This window comes from Corapipo altera, unplaced genomic scaffold, assembly GCF_003945725.1.
Source record: "Corapipo altera isolate COAL_440 unplaced genomic scaffold, ASM394572v1 1, whole genome shotgun sequence".
NCBI classification, from domain to species: domain Eukaryota; kingdom Metazoa; phylum Chordata; class Aves; order Passeriformes; family Pipridae; genus Corapipo; species Corapipo altera.
The window spans coordinates 18,732,231-18,742,907 of NW_020884873.1; the positions used below are offsets into that span (position 1 = coordinate 18,732,231).

A 10,677-nucleotide genomic window follows, 5' to 3' on the forward strand; every position below is an offset into this window, starting at 1 on the left:
TACTGACTCTGCCACTAACTCCAGAGATAACCATGACTGAGTCATTGCATGTCTTTCTGCCTGAGTTTCTAGTTTGTAGACAACAAACACTCTGTCTTCTCTTTTTCCCTGTTGTGTGGGCATACAGTGTGGCAAGTGCTGGTGTCAGGGATGTTCTTAATCTCTGCAGTAGTGCCTTGATTTTATCTGAAGCTTCTTGGTGTAGCTAATAAATAAACAGTAAATAAAAATGATTCAAGGGCATGAAATAACAAGCAAAGTGGTGACCCTACCTGTTTGTTTGCTTTTTGAGAAGCTCCTGGCCTGCCACAGGAGCTATCAGTCAATAAGGCCTTCCCATCAGAGTACACTCACTCCTTTCTTCTCCCTGTGACTGATGTTTAAGTCTTTTCTTTCCCCTGGAGGGTGGGGGCAATAAAAAATATTCCTTCATGTTAAGGCAGGGTGTGTTTGAAAGTGTTATCTGGCCTGGGCCAACTCTGGCTTCTGTGCCTCTCTTTGCTCCTTTGTAGCCATCTGCTAATCTGAAGTACCTCACCCTTAACTAGCGGAATCAAGTTTAACAGCCTCAGAGCCATTGGCAGGCAGAGGGGAGAATCCTTCAGGGCAGTTTGAGGTCCACTAGGTCCACTTTTTGGCACCTAGCACATAAGGCTGAGTCGACTATAAATATGTAGACACCACCACACTGCTGTCCCAGTAGGGCCTGGGGGCAGAGAGCAGAATTTTGGGGATTTTACACGGCAGAAGAATATGAAGCACAAAAAATAGTTGTGTTCACAGGTCGACGTCCACCATCTCTCTTCCTTGACACCATCTTCTCTCTTTGTCAAGAGCGACGCAGCTCTTGAAAGGGGAGAAAGATGTGCTGAGGCTGCAGTAAGCTCTCAGTGTCTCCTACCCCCTTTCCCCTCTTCTGCTGTACACACCTCTCCTTTCATAGTGTTTTGAGTGGAGGAGTGGATCACAGACTGTTATTAGGGAAAGGACCTTGCCATTATAGACCCATCTCCCAGATTACCAATATCCCTTGCATCTGCAGAACTGGGTAGGGAAATTCATAAGAATGTGTTTTTCACTGAGAGATTTCTGGAGACACCTTCCTATCAAAATGTAGTACCTGATTATAAAATGGCTCCCTCCAAAGCGAGTATCTCCCAGTCAACTTCCCCAAAATTTAAGACAGGGAGGAAGGGGAAAAGCAATGATTTCAAGTTATCTGAACTCTTTTTCAAGTCACTTAAATTGTTTGCAGGCTCAGACTAGCATGGGGGATGAGTGGAGGTTGTGCTGGATGCCTGTTGCATTCAGATAAATTGCTCCTCTCCCCAGAGCTCCATCTCTTGTGTGCAGCCAAATCATGTGTGTTTGCAGGAGACAGTATGCTTGTGTTTCTCCCACGACCCTGCTGGCTCATTAGTGTTATTTCTGGAGGTCTAGTTTCCACAGTAACAAGCAATTACCATTGTTCCTTGGACTGCCAAAGTTACCACCAGCAACGCAGAGGAAGATGCGTTATTCTCTATATTGGGATAAAATGCCTTCATATGTCTTGCTATTCACTGAATGCCAATCTTGACGCAGGTCCTGTGCAAATAGCACACTCCACCCCCTGCCAATGCTGCTTTTCCTGGTATTAAGACATGCCAGATTTTGAAACAATCCAAAATGATCTCCTCTGGTCTGTGGCTACACTGGCAACGACAGGGTCAGGATTTCAGCAGCAGGATGACTGTACCAATGGGTAGGAATATAAATAGAATAGCTTGGAGGCAGTTCTTTTTGCAATTGTGCTTAGCCCTGTTCTAAGTAATGCTGGCTAGTGACGTCAATGAAATATATACTCTCTGTCTTTACCCTATAGCTTCTACCAGTACTGTGGTGGAGCTCCCATATAGGAATCTGGTGGTCTTATGTTAGCAGGATCTGTGTCTGTGCTGCACAATCCTTCATCATCCCCAAGGAGCAATGTGTGTGCATCAGCTGCACCCATTTCTTCCATCCGTGGTTTCTCCTTTCCCTTTTAACTATACATTTCACACAGACTGATTCATCTAGAATGGCCTTTAAACCCCATAGAACATATCCTGAATTTCATGCACATATCAAAAAAGTAAGCAGCTGGGAAGCTGAAGGAATGTGGGCTTTTGCAGGCTAGAGAAGTGGGGTACTGGAATGCTGGGGCCACTAGATTAGGTTTCATGGCTTGGAGAGTTTTTATGGCTTTCAGTGACTCCAGTTTCCAAGTGTGACTACATATTCTTAAAAGCTCTGGGGTCCCATTGTAAGCTCTGAGCTTCTCTTCACAGGCTTTTCTTGTGAATGGGTGTATCTGTGGATCTACATATACACACCCACTTGCCCAAATGACTAATAGTAGGTGTTGGAGGGAGAACACAGCCTTTAGCCTCCATAAACCAAAGCACGAAGTCTTCCTCCAAGGAAGCTGAAGCAAAGACATCAAGAGAGGCATTTTAAAACTGAGGAACTGCCTTTTGTGAAAGGTCTTGGAAACACCTGCACTGGAGATTTTTAAAACCTGGACTTACCAGAGAAGGTAGAAGACAGTATCCTATCAGGTCACTGTATGAGTGTAGGAGGGTGACAACAAACAAAAAGGGTGCTGCTTTGACAGCTACCAAAATTGTACTGCTTTAGATGCCCTTGAGGAAATAAAAATCCAACAGCAAACATACTGTCTTTTCATGGGTTGGAGAAAGGGATAGGCAGAGACAGTTGGTGATAGGGTCCTTGATTCTTTTTTCTGATTAAAGACCCACCAAGTCTGTGAAATGGAGGTGGAAGAAGGAGTCAAACACAACTGGAAAAAAAGGGCATGTATGTCACATATCCATTTTAGAGGCCAGGCCTAATTTTTAAGTATCTCTTAATTAGTAGGACTGAAGTGTTAGAAAGTTATTCTGTTTTCTTGGGGGCTTACCACTGAGTGAAGGCATCATCAGAGAAAGGTTAAGAAAATAACCTTGGGCATATGAGAGTGGTCCTATCTAATCCAACCAGCTTCTCTTCTCTTCTTTTCTGTTGCATCCTCCTAAACCTTTGGATTTTAGCACAGTCTGTATGATGGGGAAAAAAGAAATAAATTTTAATAACCTTATTTTCCACACATAAATCAGAATCTGGTGTTTAGTTCTAGGTGACAGCTTGGGTGGTTCATAATGAGCCGAATATTTTAAGGAAAATACTCCCATCTCAAAAATAATCTAAGCCTTTGCTCTTTATCTGTGAGCTCCAGGGCACCCACTGGCATCCCACCCTTGTGGTGGGGTGGTGTGCCGAGCTGGCCGACAGACACTAGGTGGAAGCCTTGGGCTGCGGTTCCATCGCAGCTGCTGACGGCAGGAAGAAGACTTCTGCTTTCAGAAAGGAGATATTTTTCTTTTCTTCTTGCTTTCACGTACTAGAAAGGGAAGTCCAAGCTCTCCAGGTGCGCAGTGGGTGAACGGAGGAATGGAGGAGAAGTGTCAGTCTCATCCCGGGTCCTCCCTGCAACAGGATCTTGTGAGCAGGGCTTCAGTGGGAGCACTGAAGCCTTCTGAGTTCTTGGGTGTGGTTGGGTGGCAAGAATGATTTAATTTATCCTGATTTATTTTATCCTCATTTATATATTCTGATGGGGATAATATTGAGATCTCTGTGAATGCATAAAAAAGTATTAATATTGAGATGAAAGTGAGTACTGATGAGCTGAGTTATCTTGCAACAAATGCTGGTAAAACCAGCTCCTATGAAGTGCATGCTATATTTATGATGATTGCTTTCAACAAGGCCTCCAATCTTAAAACTATTCCAAATAGGGAGATTTAGAGTTAGTACAAAGAATTAATGACAGGTTAAGTGAGAACCAGATGAAACTTGAAATGTTCATTTGAGAGAAATGTCAAAGTTTATGATTTTAAGGCTTCTTGTTACTTTTAGTGATAAAAATACTGTTTGCAGTGTATTCCTAGGAATGAAAAATTATGAACAATTCCATTAGATACTTTTAGAAAAATAACTGCTATTTTTTTTTTGAAAATTAGTTAAATTTCAGTACCATTTCACATATCAGTTGTAATGCAGACTTAGGTTATGCCAAGTCAAGTCTCATATGAGGGCACGTTATGCAATCCTACCAGCAATATAGCATACCATGAATATAATAATTAAATATTCTGTTATATAATTTAGTACAGGTGATATTTTATTTTCAAAACAAGTGATTTTTCTACCAATTAATGAGTTTTCTATCAAAAGCGATAGCAGCTTTATTAGTCCGTGCTGAAACAATTTAGATTTTTACACTCTGAAATAGAAATGTTCTGGGTACTAGTTAGGGACCAATTGTTTTTAATATCCTAGAAACCTGATTCCAGACTAATGCCACAATACTGAACATGTCAGTGTCTCTCATTATTAACTGAAGAATGTAGAAACAATACAAACAGTAAAATATGGTAATATTTTATCAGAAAATAAGAGGTTTGCTTTCAAAATTAGTATTTTAATTAGAAAGAAAATCTTGCATTTTTTTCTTTAAGGGAAACTTTTCAATACTGAAATTTTTATTTCAGCCTCCTTTTCCATGGGGATTTTTCTTTTGTATTTATAATTTTTTGAAAAATGTTGATTTTTTATCAAAATGGTATTTTCTAATTCAAGACTGTTTCAATTAAAATCTTCTCACTAGTGTGAGCTGTTATGACACTCTCCTCCTCCACCCTCTGAGCTGTGGTAAAAGGGTGAGTGAAGTTATTGATTTATCTTTCTTTATTTTATTTTTTAGTGCAATGACTTCAAGAGCTCCGTGGCTGTTCTGCAGACAGATGCACAATTGTGAAACATCAATATGGACTGCAAATCTCTACTGTCAGTTAGCTCCTCTTCCCCTCTGCATAACATAATCCCTATCTCCACAATGCCTGCACAGATACACATTTGCAAAGATGTTTTTCTGGAGATAGTGTGCATAGCAAACATTCCCTTACTTGTTCTCATCTCTAGCAACATTATATGGAGTTTCAGTTCACAGTTCACTGTGTTCCACCTCCTACCACTGAAATGCAGCCAACTCTGAGCTGTGGCTATTAAACATCACACGAGCAACAGCACAAAACAGATTGTGCAAAGCAAAGGAATTCATAGAAAAGCAACAAATTGAGTGAGGTCTGCAAAGGTTGTCTGGGAAGTGATAACAAAGGATCATAGGGAATGAATTAATTGTGATGCAGAATAGCCATCACCATGATGTTCAAGTGATACCAGTATGCAAGGGTGAGTTTTTGAGGGTGGCACAAAGAGATGTTACTAGGAGCAACCAGTTTTCAGCCAGGGAGACAAACAGATCAGCTTCCCTAACCACTGAGTTTTGTCAGACTGCCAGACTCCCAAGGAAAGGGCTGCAGGCATCATTGCTTGAGGGTTTTAAAACTGGTCCTAGTCTCAAGACAGGACAAGGCACTATCAGGACAGATGAATAAAACAAGATGGAGCAAGTAGCCGTACCTATCCCCACTTTGTATGAGTCTGAGAAAACAACTGGGAGAAAGATGGCAAGGTCTGAAGGAATCACATGTAGAGAGTTAGAAAACAGTGTGAACTGGTGTGACAGTAGCTGTGACATGGCCAGGAAAAAGCTTCCAAAGACAGTGCTCTTCTTTGACAACATGATGACCTTAGAGTGAGAAAGGACGAAAAAGAGGAAGATGTGCAATGAATCAGAGGAAAGAGAAACGTGTGTGAATGTATGTAGCTGTTTATGTGTCTGTGTAGCACAATAGGAATTTCCTTCAGATAGAATAAAGCATTGTAGGTGTCTGTATCTTTTTTTCCCTAGACTAAAGGCTGCAAGAGGGCACCTTGGCACAAAACTTGCACATGAATTCTTGCTGCTTTAGGTAAAATCATGAGTGGGGAAGGTTGCCAGACACTGTCACTGAGCATTCAATGGACAACTAAGAAGCAACTGCAAAAGTCTGTTCCCAACTCAAGTTGCATAGCAACAGTAAATCGTCAGATTGCTGTTATGTCAGTCCCTTACATTATCCCCATTATTACAGCCATTTTTAGGAATCACGCAATATGATGTTACTAGCCCACTCCCAACCTGCATGTTTGACCTTTGTCTCTTGTTGAATGATGCCATGTAATTTGCTGCAAAGGTGTCTTGAAGTAGCATACTGTAGAGAAGAATCCCTGAGGATCCATCAACAGAGACCTTAGGGAGCAATGGATGTGCATGTGCAGGATGGCGCAGGAGAGACAGATTAGGGAACAGCAATATCCTCAGAGAAATCTAGTGCCTGCCAAACTCGTCAGGATGTATGTTACCCCATCACTTCTCTGAACTGAGTCTTCATTGATCAAATTGAAAGGCTATTTTGAGGAGTGAGCCACAGTTGCTCCTAAGATATGTGTTTCAAATGCTTCCAGTGCACACTTGTGCTTGGTGTTTGGATCACTCCTGTGGACATTGATGCTGTGAAATCCTAAGTTCCAGCCAGCTGTTTCCTGCTTTTCAAGGTAAGTACCTTGTGAGCTGTTTCATGGTGGAGATGCTGAAGCACAAAAGTAGTCACAACATAATCATCCTGTGATGTTTCAGACACTGCCAGTATCTGAACCAATACCTAGAAGTCTGAAGGACTTGCAGGATATTTCTAGTATCCTGCATAATTTCTTTCCTGGATGTCTTGTGTAGCACAGCATCCTCCTCCCTTTTTCACTCTATTGCTGCTTCTTTTGCTGGCACAAGATCCTGAAGTGCCCCTGCCATTTCTTTGCAGCCAAGGCAACCAGAGTCACTGGATATCAAGGCATAGCTGGTGTTTGAATGATGCAAATAAATGGAATGAGCTCCTTTACTGCAAACGTCAGACTGACATGGATTTAGGACACCAGGTAGAGTGAAAAGTAACTTAGAGGCCTCTTGCACTAGATGATGGGGGAATGGCCTGCTTAAGCAAGTAGTTCTCAGTAAAGTATCTCCTTTCTGAAGAGTGCCTAGTTGTAAACTATACCAGCATTTACAAGATCACCACTGCAAATTATGAACAAGCAAACAGACCTCAGAAGGACAAGATAGACTACCTGTCCCCTCTGTATAGAGTAATGGAATTATTCTGCTTCATTAAAAGAACTGATGAGAAAACAAGGAGCCTCAAGATTCAGTTCCTCTATGTTTCTGTGCCCAGAATGCAGAGCACACTAATGGCAGAACACCTGGACTAGGAGCTGCAAGTCACTCTTGCTTGATATTAAGGGGATTGAGCTCGGACAAGGTCTAACACAGCAGATGATAAATGTCCAGGCATGACATTGTTAAAAGAGATCTGATGGCCATGGAGTTACCCTTGACAAAGGAACATCTCTTGAATGCAAAATAGCTTAGCAATCCTTACAAAGAAGGAACAAAAGCTGTTTGTCTGATTTTCACCTTTTTCCCTTTAGTACTCCCATGAACAAGAACTGCTGGATGGGACACTCCAAAGAGCTTATTTCTCCAGGAGAAAGTCTCCTTCTCTTTTCCTGTATTTTAGATTTATCTTGCTTCCCCCTGAGGATGAAGGATTTGAATCATTAGTGAGACAGCAGGTGTAGGAGTGGTCACTGGTACCCACCAGCTTTGTAGCTCAGTCATCCTGAGGGCCACCTTAAGGAAGGATTTATCCAAGGACCCTGCAGAACAAATAGACTTCAATGCCCTGTAGCTGCTCCACATGTGTTTGTTGACAGCCCTGGTAGTTCAGTGAAGGAATCAGTACTGAATTTTAGGCTGTGTCAGCTAGACTGAAGAGTTTTGTGTCTGTTTGTTCCTTGCTGGCATGGACTGTTTGGAAGTACAGATACAAGACACTGTTCCATGGGGCTGACTGATGTTTGGTAATTGTTATGGCTTTCTCTTTTTAACTTGGTCATCTAGTTTATGGTGGAGATAGAGCTGAGGGTCCTCACTGATGAGTGAGGATTCTTTTGTCAGACCTTACGCTATAGTCAGACCTCTGGAAGATTTCTCTCCATGTATCTCTATTAGTTTCAGTCTGTGTGTGTTACCAAGTACCATCTTTGCAGTGCCTAAGCTTTATTTGACAATCTGAGTTTCCCATGGCCTTTTGAGGCTAACATTTTGCAGGCTAAAATGTGCTGAATAAGGACAAATGAGAAATGCAAAAGAAGTGAAAACAGTCAGGTTTTAAAGAAAATCATCTTTTGTCAGCATTGTTTGCATGTGTGCTCATTTCTTATAAACATTCAAAGGCTCAAGTTTCTTGTTTCTAGTATATATGGAAAACAAATGTCAAGACTGCATATGAGTACTTTCCATAAATTAATATTAAATGTGCCGACACATTTCATCTCAAAGTGTTTGTACACTCTTCTTTTTCAGAAAGCAGAATAAATAATGATCAAAATCACCACCTAGAGCTGGTGATTTCTATCTGTAGATATGAAAATGCTCTACAAGGAAGGTCAGGATCATAGCCTGCAATTTTACAAATGGGACACACTTCCTCAGTAAAGCTACTTGTCTGGTAGTCACAGAGCTTCCACCTCTGTACTGAACCTGCAGAGGCAAGTGCAGATGCACATTTGGTTATTTTCTCTTCTGTCCTTGACTGCCCCATTTAAAAGAAGTCATTCACCCTTTCACTTATTGCTCAGGACGTGAGGCTGTCCATCACAGAATCACAGAATCAACTATGTTAGAAAATTGAGATCATTGAGTCCAATCTATGACCAAACACCACCATGTCAACTAGACCATGGCACTAAGTGCCACATCCAGTCTTTCCTTAAATACCTTCAGGGACGGTGACTCCACTACCTCCCTGGGCAGCTCATTCCAATGTCCAATCACTTTTTTTGTGAAGAAATTCTTCCTAATGTCCAACCTAAACCTCCCCTAGCACAGCTAGATACTGTGGCCTCTTGTCCTATTGCTCATTGCCTGGGAGAAGAGAATGACCCCTACCTGGCTACAACCTCCTTTCAGGCAGTTGTAGAGAGTGATAAGGTCTCCCCCAAGCTCTCCAGGCTAAGCAACACCAGCTCCCCTACCCACTCCTCATAAGACTTGTACTCCAGACCCTTCACCAGCCTCGTTGCCTTTCTCTGGACATGCTCCAGCACCTCAATATCCTTCCTAAACTGAGGGGCCCTGAAATGGACACAATACTTGAGGTGCAGCCGAACCATTGCCACGTAGAGGGGAAGAATCGTTTCCCTAGTCCTGCTGGCCACACTATTCCTGGTACAGGTCAGAATCACTACCCAGCACAGGCTGCCATCCATCCTGTCTGTGCGTGTGTACTTACTGGCATGTATTTTCTCTCTATCTCTCTTCCAAGGAGGAACTGAAGTCCTTGCAAATGTGCCTTGCTGCTTTCCTTCAGGTCACCTCTACTTCTGCCTTCAGTGCCCCTCACTGCAAAGGGTCTTTTCTCCCCTGCATCTTTTTTGAGCTGGCCAGAGGCCTCCTTCAGCAAATTTCCTAGCAGAAGAGTCCTGATTGTGTGCTTGTGTATTCTGTACCTCTCCTATTGTACTTGTCCTGTTCTCAGGGCTCTCTCATCTTCCAGGGCAGTCAGAGGAAAATTTGTAGTTCTGAGTCCTCTCTGCTTTCTTTTGTGGGTTTTCCTCCTGACAGTCCCTCAGACTGTGCAGAGATGCAGGAGGGTTATAAGGTGACTGTGTTGTTTGCTGCCAGGGCAGATTTTGATAATGGGTTTTACAAGGTTCCCTAGGAGGATGAGCTTGGTAGTGGTTTAAGAAATGAAATTTAATCAGAAGGGACTTGATCAAAATATCTAACATGTATCAGGAGAGGTCTTGTTTGGAACACCTCTTCTTTGTGTCTTTCCAGAAACTAGCAAAGGGTAATTCAGAGAAAAATTGGCCAATACAGTACTCAGCTACTTCACACAGTGGTAATTAAACCATGAGGCACATTGCCACTGCATGTGCTGGAGACCACAAACTAAAGTAAAAAATCCCAGTAGCTCCTTGGAATAAGCCACGTTCCAGATTCCTAGGAATTAAAATGTTTATTGAGCTACCCTGTACAACTTCTTTTCAAGGGCTCTGAAGACACCACCAGCTCTGGCTGTCCCTGGCCAGCATCTCCTGGGGCTCCTCCCACCATGCCCAGGTCCCAGGATCCCAGCCGCCCAGAGCCTCTGCCCAGTGATTCTGTATCAGTGCTGCTCTCCAGCTCCCACAGCCCTGCCCTGCCTGGTCATAGTCCCATTGCACCGGACAAGTACCTGATGCTGAGGGATGAGTTTGCTCCTGGTACCCCCCAGATGCCCTGTTCCTCAGGTGGGCTGTAGGGATGTCCCTGGGGAGCCTCCAGTCTTCTTAGGGCCCTGGCACTTCTTACACAGTTTGGTGAGGACGTTACTAGACTGTAGGCTGCATCCTACTCTATTTGTGTAGTTTATCCTAAGCCCTCTAAAGTATATACCATCACATACCATAGCCAGTAACATTTTTAAAGTGGATGATTCTCCCCCAATATACTGCTTTCATCTATAGCAAGTGTTACTGCCTGCCAGGATATAGAACTTACTGTGGAGACCGCAAATGCCATACTTGGACTAGTAAGTCATTTTACCAATGCTCTTCCTCTTAAAAGCGATCATTGTTAGAAATCATTGATCTTTTCCTTGTTCTCTTAGT

General features: G+C 42.7%; 1 long non-coding RNA gene across 1 annotated transcript; it reads left to right on the forward strand.

Moving 5' to 3' along the window:
* The first annotated feature begins 3,310 nt into the window (after window positions 1–3,310).
* Window positions 3,311–5,495, forward strand: LOC113956130. Its single transcript, XR_003530757.1, has 2 exons — window positions 3,311–3,522; window positions 4,787–5,495. It is a non-coding gene; the product is annotated as an uncharacterized LOC113956130 (long non-coding RNA).
* Window positions 5,496–10,677: the final 5,182 nt, after the last annotated feature.